General features: G+C 45.9%; 1 long non-coding RNA gene across 1 annotated transcript; it reads right to left on the reverse strand.

The window, feature by feature from the left end:
• Window positions 1–2,775: 2,775 nt before the first annotated feature.
• On the reverse strand, window positions 2,776–8,699 carry LOC135812649 (uncharacterized). Its single transcript, XR_010552897.1, has 4 exons — window positions 8,518–8,699; window positions 7,698–7,826; window positions 3,254–3,421; window positions 2,776–2,814 (listed from the first exon to the last, which is right to left on the reverse strand). It is a non-coding gene; the product is annotated as an uncharacterized LOC135812649 (long non-coding RNA).
• Window positions 8,700–10,483: the final 1,784 nt, after the last annotated feature.

Consider the following 10,483-nt stretch of genomic DNA (forward strand, 5'->3'; position numbering starts at 1 on the left):
TGTTCGGATGGTGAATCGGTGGTTCCATGCCGTGTGGCACAGGCAGAACACCAAAAAATCAAGTTAGAAGGTAAGCGCCAATTTTAACTGGGCGGACCAAGTATAATTATTAAAGTGTAACTAGGCTCTATTAGCCGTGCAAAATACTAGTCATCAGAATACAACTCAAGTCCCTCGTGGAACTCCAATAGTTATTTTTTGTGCCATGTTTTGAAGGGGCGTTTGGGCCCGTTGTTATTGGCAATGTACACACTATAGTATGAGTAGTACAGGAACATTGACGGTTGTAATGATCTGTAGTGCATTTTTTAGTACACATTTTTTGTGAGGCCCGTGCGTTGTGTGTGTGTGTGTTTTTCTCGTTCAGTCATTTTTTTAATCTTTTTCTTTCTTTTTTTTCTCTCCGCGAGGACTCGGGATTTTTTTCATGGAGAGGTGGTATGTTAGGTACCTCCTCCCGTACCTTTTCTAGCTGGCCTGCATGAACTTGCGTACTCACCTTTTGTCTCCTTTTGTTCCGTTGGCCTGGGTAGCTACTTGCGCGCCCATATTTGCCATAGCTACCCAGGCCCTTTATCTTGCCGTTCAGACATGATCTCTTTTTCACTCTTCAATGTAGTCGTTTCGTTCGTCTTGGTCTCTTGTCTCATCGTCTATAATAGATGTCGTTCCCCCAACCTACCTGTTCCCGTTGTAATGTCTGGATAATGTGTCGTCAGTCGCCCTGTTTCGAACTCAACAAACGGATGGGGGGTAGTTTCACTGGCCTACTCAAGTTCAACGGATGAGGGGTAGTTTCACTAGCCTACTCAAGTTCAACGGATGAGGGGTTAGTGTCTTGAAACGTTATGCTTGGAGCAAGAAGTGGTGCTTTACTGCAAGTTTGCCAAGTAAAATGTCCCATGAACTTCTTGTGTGATCTAGATGGCAGTGGCGAGTCAGTCAAATGAGATTCAAGTAATAATGTCGTATGTTTTGATATTTTGGCTGAACATTTCTCAGAAGAGATGGAGAATACTCAGCATCTTCTCCTAGTCTAGAGAAACCATCTCGTAGGCTACATTTCGCCTTGGGAAATCGTGACAGTGGTGGTGAGGTTTAAGGAGCTCCGCCGACCTAGAGTCTCGACTTCATAGCCACCTAGACGCACCAAGAGTGGGTGGGGGAGGGAGAGCAAGAGAGAGAGTGGGAGAGAAAGCGAGCGAGCGAGCGAGAGAGAGAGAGAGAGAGAGAGAGAGAGAGAGAGAGAGAGAGAGAGAGAGAGAGAGAGAGAGAGAGAGAGAGAGAGAGAGAGAGAGAGAGAGAGAGAGAGAGAGAGAGAGAGAGAGAGGAGAGGGAGGGAGAGAGGGAGAGGGAGGGAGAGAGAGGTTGCGAAATTGTTAAAGTAAAATAAAGGGAGCATTGAAAATATGAGATGATTAGTGAAGTGACTGCAGCCTCAGCTATTTGGCAGGAGTGTGTGGTGAAAATGTCACTCAGATCCATCAAGAGACACCAAAGTTTCGGTCAAGTGAATGCCATATGAAATTAACCACCAAGCTGGTGAATACGTCAGTGTACCCGGACCCCTATTTATTTATTTATTTTATTTTATTGGGAATACAGCCCTACAAAGAGACATGTGGAGACAAACACAAAAACAAGACACAGGGGATGTAGAGACGACCTGCCGATGTACAGGGAGCAACTCGACCGACCAGGGGCCTCGGCGCGAGCGTTGCAGCCTGTTGTTGTAGACGTTTATTTAACGTCGCACCACAAACAGGCGATTCCTTTGAAACATGTGGACGACAGAAGGAATGAGAGAGAGGGGGGGGGGGACAGAAGTACGGAAAGAGGAAGGGTAGAAATAAATAAGCAATCAACCTCAGGGCTACACCAAAGCAAAAACGGAATGGGAACATACGATATACAAAATAGCTTCATACATATTGCAAAACACGTTTACTATTCTTCAGTCCGCTAAACCACAGAAACACACTAGCCGAAAAGCATTTAAACGGAGCCATGATGCGCTTTCAGCAGGGCACAGAACTGAAGGTGGCTGGGCTCGGAACGGAGATCAGGCGGGAGCTGGTTACACAGGACTGCGCCGATAACCTGCATGGTCGCTCGACCCGCGTGACCGGGCCAAAATGGTACTCGAACGAGGTGATGTGCTACTCCCCGAGTACGGTCACCAGTAACTCTCACGAAGAACCTGGTGAAGAGGGAGCTAGCTCGGGAGAAGAGGCTCGGTAGAAGAGCTTAATGTTAAACATGTCCTCCAGGGTGGTGAGGCGGAGCTGTTCAAAGATCGAGCTCGTGCGCAACCATGGTGGCAGACCGAGGAAGCCGCGGATAGCGCACAACCTGGCATCGAAAAAAGGGGGTTGCATGGTCCAGTAGCAAAAATAATACTTTGGTGCGAGAAAGGGGTTCTAATCCCCTGTAAGGTGATAACGTCACTGTACCCGCTTATAAGGTGATTACGTCATTGTACCCGGATGCCTATAAGGTGATTATGTCATTGTACCTGCACGCCTGTAAGGTAAGTACGTTATTGTACCCTTACGTCTATAAGGTAAATACGGCACCAGGGAGTCCCAAGCCATATGCCGTGTGCAACCCGCAGTCTAAACATCTAATGAACACATTTACTATCCCCCCCCCCCCCCTCCACCCATGCAAGAACAAGAGTGGACCACGGGACTCTCGGTTTTGACCAATGGCACTCAACCACACAGGCTTTGTGTTTCAGTGGATGTGTGCTTGATTTACAGGCAAATCACCTACCGATGGCAGTCCGGTTGTAACCTTCAGTTGTTCGGTGAGCTGAACACATGTTTACAGGCACGCACGCATAGAACACTGTAATGTAATGAGGAATACGTTTGGGAGCAAAGAGATGGGGACCATGAAGGATGTAATTTGTATATGGGCCACAACCAGCTAAACATGTCTTAGAGTGAAATTTTTCAAATTTAGTTTTCAATTTGACGTTACGGAATGGCAAATAAATAAGGCGGCCACACATCTGACTGCAAATCTCCATGACGCAGCTCACCAGATCAAGGTGTGGGTCGTCCTCACTCAGTAGATGCAGAGTCGAGCTAGTTGTATTCCCGGTGCCGAAGGACGCGCTCAACACCCCTGTATGGCAACTTCCCAATGTCTAACCCCGAGGCGAAGTAGATACTGTGGTAATTATACTGGCAGAAGTTAAGAAGTTAAAAAGTAAGATAAAAAAGAAGTTGTCATCATGTTCCCAAACCTTGACAAGTTGGTAGTGTAGTCCATGTTCCATCAGCTTGGCAAATCACTGTACTTGGCATTGAGATATTGCCATAACCAGACATACATGATGCAGTGATGCGGGTGGCAGTAGTGCTCCTGGGTATAGTCGTCACTGTTGTCGAGTTCAACTCTGGACAATGTGTTGCTGTGCACAGAACAAAAATATAACACAGAAAGTAGATCATTGCATACTGACAGACAACACTGAAGATGAACTCCTATGTTAACTGAGTGAGCTGTATGTTGATCCACATTCTTATGATCGTATAACAACTCAGATACCATATTGCCGGCCCTCTGTGAAAGTAAAACACCTGAACAGGATAGCGTACATTCGAATGGGTATATGTATATAGCTATATAACCTACTTAGGATCTGCATGACTGAAGTAAGTTCACAGTAGTAAAGTGGTGTTTAGTCACAAAATGGGAAGATAAATCTACTTCCAGGCATGCCATGAGGCAATCCGCGATATTCATGTTAAAACAAAATGGCGTCACGATTTATTGAAAGTGGTATAGTTGGTGGTACGAGTGTTCAAAACCATTTGAACTTCATACTGTTCGTCTTCTTTTTGACATGCTCTCTTTCCATCGTCCTTAGCTTTTGTTTGTTGAGAGCTGTTTTGGCTTTCTCCTATACCTCTGGGGGATGCCAAGTGATGGTTTTGAGAGGCTGGTGATGGCTGTGAGCGAGAGTTTGCCGATCGGCGTCGTCCTCGCTATAGCGATGAAAATACTAGTTACTGCGCACCTGGCAGATATCACAACACGTCGGAGCGTCCAGGAGCAAAGGAATCTTGGGTTTTCACTGGAATCTAGTTTCTCCAGCATCGTGTAGCCCACCGTCGGTGAATGGCCGTCCAGAAAGGTCGAACCTGGTCTTCTGCAGCATCTCGCAGTCCTGCGAGGCACACTGAATACGCCTGTCATGTATTCTACAAATACAAATCACGAAGTAGTGGACTTTACAGTGATGAGTCTATCCTGTATGCTTCCAAAGACGCAGGAAATGTGACTGGTGTCTGTACACTCAGTGACCGGACGCCAACACCCCAGTCTTCTCCTGCAGGATCTGTTTGACATTGACATTATGCAGTAGATCGGCATTGACCTGGTTTGGCAGCTATCGTAATAGTATCTGCCTGGTTGGATGTAGCAGGTTGGTGTTTGCTCGTCGTCCAGTCCGGAATTTTCTTGTAACTCACGGTGGAGTACGCGCAGGGTTCGTGATCATCCCTGTTCACTTCAATATTATCAAACACAACGTTCCCTTTGTCACTCATCTTATCCTGAGTACTGAATTTGCTGACAATATTGCACCACACTTGTCACAACCTACCGCCACTGCTGGTGGTGGCGACTGGTTCGTCAATGGCGGTGACCAGGCTGACTGACTAGCTCCGAGACAGCGGCCTCGTTGTCAACCCCGCGGCAGCCTAAAGGTTGATTTTTCGATCCAGCCTCAGCGCCATGTTGATTTTTCGATCCAGCCTCAGCGCCATGTTGACGATGCCCTAGTGACTGTGTGTCATGGATTGCCTTGCCATCAGCGGTCATTGCCGTACACCTTGGTGCAGCCCTCAACAACTGGCTCAGCCCATGGGAGTCTCAAGTGGACAAAGTTGTTGCCAAAGTAGCTCAGAAGATTGTTGCATCGTGGTGTAGGTGAGCACATAACTAGGACTTCCCAGCGCCTATTTGTCCAGCCTGCGATACTATGTGACATGCTGTGCTGCACATTCTTTTCAGCACTGCAAGGCCGGCAGCTGGACCGACTGCAGGGGCCACGCACATGCAGGCCGCCTGTTGCCAGTGCAGCATTCTGGAACGTTCCTTCCTTCTGAGATCCGTGGAATAATAACTTTCTTTGCTTCAAAACAAGTTGCTTACCTTTCTGTTTTGCTCCCAGTGTCCTTACAACAATAACCTACAGCAATGTTTTATTTTCCTTTCCATTCTCCTACCAATGAATACTACGATGTCGATTCTATTTCTGAATAATTTAGTGTGTGCCCGCGCACGCACGTGTGTGTGTGTGTGTATACCTCACTCGCCACTCGAAGTTCTGTTCCCCATCACTGGAACACTGCCTGTTCTTTCAGGACCTGCCATCATCTGCGGATGGGCATTCAATGATTGCATTGTGTGTGTGTTTCATTCAGAATCAGATCCGCTATCGTTGCTATAAGAGAAAATCTGTGGGTTCACATCCAGTGCATTTGTAGATTTGCGTGCTTTTCTCGCCACGGGCGCATACATAGGACATTGTGTGTGTGTGTGTGTGTGTGTGTGTGTGTGTGCGTCTGTGTGTATGGGGATATTGTCGGTATCGGCTTTTGGTACTAATGTTCAGGTCTGTGCTTGCATGTGTGAACATTAAATTGTTCGGTTCTGTGCATGCTATTGCTATGTTGTATATTATTGTATGTATGTGTGCATTTCCACGAACAGTGTAGATGAGCGTGGAGAGTGCATTCATCCCTCATTAACCACTTCCCCTTGAGCTTACGAGAGTTTTTTCTGCGTACTTCTCATTTTTGTTTGTTTCTCTCTGATACTGTATTGATGCCGGTACCTGTACCTCGATGTGTTCCTCTATCTGCAGTCACCTTTAACCTTCGGTCAAGTTAACGTTTATTGTGCTCTATTTATCGTGCGAATCAAAATAAACAATAATAACACAAGTCGTGCTAGAGTGACGACATGTGCGTGTAGTAGGGTTGATGCGATGGGACGTTATAATTAGGTGGAACAGAACACACATTGGGCAGATTGATTAGGCATCATTGATTGTGCTCAGTCTAAACAGTAATTATCTCCAGTGACAGACTGTAGCGGCTAGCCTCCAATAGGTAGCTGGCACTAGTCGCTACTGCTTGTTTGACAGGTGCCGCCAGAACCCCTGTCGTGTCATGCTATAGATGCACATGCCCTATTCTGGGGCATACTGAGGTACTTTGATTTTGTTGATTGCATGTAGACAGCATCCAATAGACTGAATAGTAGTACTCGTAGACCTTGGCTCTTTGTAGGTCAACCACCATCGCATGGATCGATCGGTGACTATGCACTTGGAGGTTGGAATAGCCCGCGCTGAACAGATCTTGCCATGGCCCAGGGAATGAACTCGCTTACTCGACTATCCCGGTTTTAGTTAACCAGCATGAGTGGTGCGATTTGTCCATACCATGTTGCGAGCTCACAGTTGTTTGGGCAGGTTTTGGGCTGCACCACGAAACAAAGCGAAATAACGGGCGTGACTGTAGAGCAAGGAAGCGGCGAGACGGCACTTCCAGGACTAGACAGGCAGTAGAGATGTGTTCACAGCACGAGCAACCTCTCAAACCCTGCCGGTACTCCACAGTTACAAGAAAATGTCGGACTGGACGACGCGCCAATGCAAACCTGCTACATCCACCCAGGCAGATAGCTGCCAAACCAGGCCAATGTCGACCCACTGCATACCGGTATGTCAATGTCAAACAGATCCTGCAGGAGAAGACTGGGATGAAATTGGCGTCCAGTGTACGGACACCAGTCACATTTCCTGCGTCTTTTGCAGCATACAGGATAGACTCGTCACTGTAAAGTCCACTACTTCGTGATTTTTATTTGTAGAATACATGACAGGCGTATTCAGTGTGCCTCGCAGGACTGCGAGATGCTGCAGAAGACCAGTTTCGACCTTTCTGGACCGCCATTCACCGACGGTGGGCGACACGATGCTGGAGGAACTAGATTCCAGTGAAAACCCAAGATTCCTTTGCTCCTGGACGCTCCGACGTGTTGTGATATCTGCCAGGTGCGCAGTAACTAGTATTTTCATCGCTATAGCGAGGACGACGCCGATCGGCAAACTCTCGCTCACAGCCATCACCAGCCTCTCAAAACCATCACTTGGCATCCCCCAGAGGTATAGGAGAAAGCCAAAACAGCTCTCAACAAACAAAAGCTAAGGACGATGGAAAGAGAGCATGTCAAAAAGAAGACGAACAGTATGAAGTTCAAATGGTTTTGAACACTCGTACCACCAACTATACCACTTTCAATAAATCGTGACGCCATTTTGTTTTAACACGCATACGGTCCATTGGCTTCCGCTACTCCACAACAAACGTCAACATCGACATCCGTGGACGCCAGCTTTCTGTAAACACCGTAGCATGTGCTGTAGCATATTTTTTAGAAGGAAGACTTTGAACCTAGAAGTAGCAACTTCGGCGTTATTAGTCAGGAAGTTGGTTATTCCAACTAGGAACTAGGTTTGCCGAGTGGAAAGTGCGACTTGCTCCTCTTGTGCTCCGGATGGCAGTCGTGAGTCAGTCAAGTTTCAAGTTCGGCAAGAAGCGTGTGTTCCTAGTTGGAGCAACCAACTTCAGGAAGAATCCGGGTTACGTTATATCCAGCAATGCACTTACGTTGACATTTGCCCATGGTCCATTGGAAGTTTTGTCCGCAAGTACAGTTGACAGTTGCCATTGCCATTCCCATTGCTGGTACATGATTGCAATCCACCACAATAGTGTCATTGCATACCAACATGCAACCTGGAGTGGAGATATGAAAAAAAGTCTTATAATACCTTCGACCCTTGTGAGGATGGGCTTCGGCTTGAGGTGATATCCTCCGTTAAATTCTCCAACCCCACCAGGACTTGAACCCGGGACCTGAGCAGCACTCCTTCCCTCTTAAGCCTTCACCAGGCGATGTGTACATTAATGCGTCGAATTCGACGCTTTCGACGCACCCACGTGGGGAACTTCAAATGATCGTAACTCTGTCCAAAATCGCTCTATTTCAACGATACAAATATCCCGGTTGAAGAGAGAACTCTCAGCCATCAATAGAAAAATAAGCGACGAGCTACGACCAGCAGATTCAGAGATAAATCACTCGCAAAACAACCCGCGATAGCGGCAATTGGCACGCATTGAGGATGACTCCAAACAATATCAGTTATTCATTCTTTAGACTTTTCGCTGACTGGATCAACTATAATTTTATTGGTTGAGTAGAACTGATCTATCAACAATCTAAAGAAAGTGAAATATGCAGATTTTGGAAATTTTCTTTGTGGCTGGTACAAGGACCATGGGTCCAAGCCTAACCTAGAAGGCGCGGACAGGTTTCCAATCCAAGGCCAAGTGTGAGTGTTTCTTTGCATGTAAGAAACACTGGGTATTCCTTTAATATTGAGACGTGCACGCATAACTGGTATGCATTGAGATACAGACTTACTCTCACACATTGGTGGACTTGGTTGCCATCTTCCATTGCCCTGGCATGTAGACAGGGTTATTTCCATACTATTGTTGGACAGAAAACCTGTTCTGCACTCGATGGACAATGGAGTACCTGGTTGTTTGTCGAATTTGGCAATAGGTTTGTAATTGAAGTTACTGTTATTGAGATCTGGACATAGCGCTAGACACGAAGAAGCATAATTCAGGGCGGTTACTCAGAGTTGGTGAAAATCTCAACGATACAAGTTCTGCAATGTTTCAATACCATTAGAAGCAGACAATATCTAGTTACCCCGGGCTCACAAGTGCACACCGGAGTTGTGTAGCTTGTCTTCTGCTGAAAACCAATTATTCACATTATATCAACAGGTCAAAGAATGTAACTCGGAGTCATAACTCGTAACATTTATCCTTCTTCTTTTCACAACTAGGACAAAGAATGGGTGACATTTGATGCAAGCAGGAATAAGAACAACAACCATCCCCGACATGACTGTGAACAATATTTGGAATGGGAGAGCTTGCGTTCATGTACTGGAAAGCATGCATATTTGGAAAGAAGTGTGTAGTCTACTTGGGTACAGGCCATAGAGAGGTGATCACCACAATCATGGTAAGTAAGTGCATAGCGCCGTATGGTCTTTTGGCTAGGCAGATTAGCCTCAAAGTGTAGCTCAAGTGCTGTAGAATTTGATGCAAGGTGATGATACTGAGTTGCTGCAGGAGCACACCATGGCAAACGAAATTGCAATATTATTGGCAGTTGGTGCAGTGCCAGAGGTCGCCCCAGTGTCCTCCTTGTATACTTGGGTTAATTATTGGCCTGGCGATATGTGCTATGGGTCATAGTAAATGTCTCCAAAAGAGTTTGTAAATTTGTCAAGTGTTGATTTTTGTGTATTGATTTTCTATACAACTATCCACTGCGCAAGCTACTGGCTCTGTACTTACCACACAACACTTGAGCACCTCAGTATATACTGTGTATAGCTAACCACTACACTTGACTTGAAATTCATTTTTTCAAGAATTTAACGATTCATTTTACTAATAATTTACTCCAGGAACTTCAGGACATGAGATGTAGCTCATAATCGATGTCACCTGGTTCGAGTCCTGGTGGTGATAGTCAACTTTGTTTTCCGACTTTCCCTTTTGCATTTCCCTGAAACCAATGGATAATGTATTCTTTGTATAATCGACGGCGTTAGTGAGGCAGATGCACAGGTAATAGCGTAAATTACACGTCTTTAGTTGTGAAAGGCTTTAATTAAACTAAAACATTGTGGGTCTCATCTGAAATGGCAACGAAAAGACACGAAAACGTTCAAGGAACAATGTACTATGCATGAAAACAAGTGTTGCTAAGGGCGCGTTCAGACTACTGATAAAAAGTGACCGATTGGGAAAGTCGCCAAGGTGATTTGATCACGTGACGTTACTGGCACGTTACCGGTGGGAAAGTTTTACTGCGGCGGCTGCTGCGGCAGTAAACTTTTACCGGCAGGAAAAAAGTGCTCAGGCTGCATGCGCGCTGGGAAAAAAGGGAAAATCCCTTGTCAGTGCCGCGGTGAGACCTGAAAACTTCACGGTAACGTTAGTTTGTTATCGGTAGTGTGAATGTCCTTCACGGTTTATCGGCATTCACGGTTTGATGGGGTTCACGGTAGTCTGAGACTAATGGTGTTTGTACTCAGTGCGCAGCTTACTCTATGTATTGCGCTAATTACATTTTTATCTCCACGTAAGCTTTTTAAGTATGATTATTATTATTGTCGTTTGATTGCCGATCATACCGTAGGTTCTACCTTACTAATATTGAAAAGCATGCCCTCACTGAAGAGCTATTGGAGACAGGATTATGACGAGCTCAAACTCATCAAGAAGATCGATAGTTGTCAACCTCAGTAAGCTTAGAAAACAGTTTCAACACGATACTGAGATGCTAGACATCGGTCACA

This window comes from Sycon ciliatum, chromosome 3 (assembly GCF_964019385.1).
Source record: "Sycon ciliatum chromosome 3, ocSycCili1.1, whole genome shotgun sequence".
NCBI lineage: Eukaryota > Metazoa > Porifera > Calcarea > Leucosolenida > Sycettidae > Sycon > Sycon ciliatum.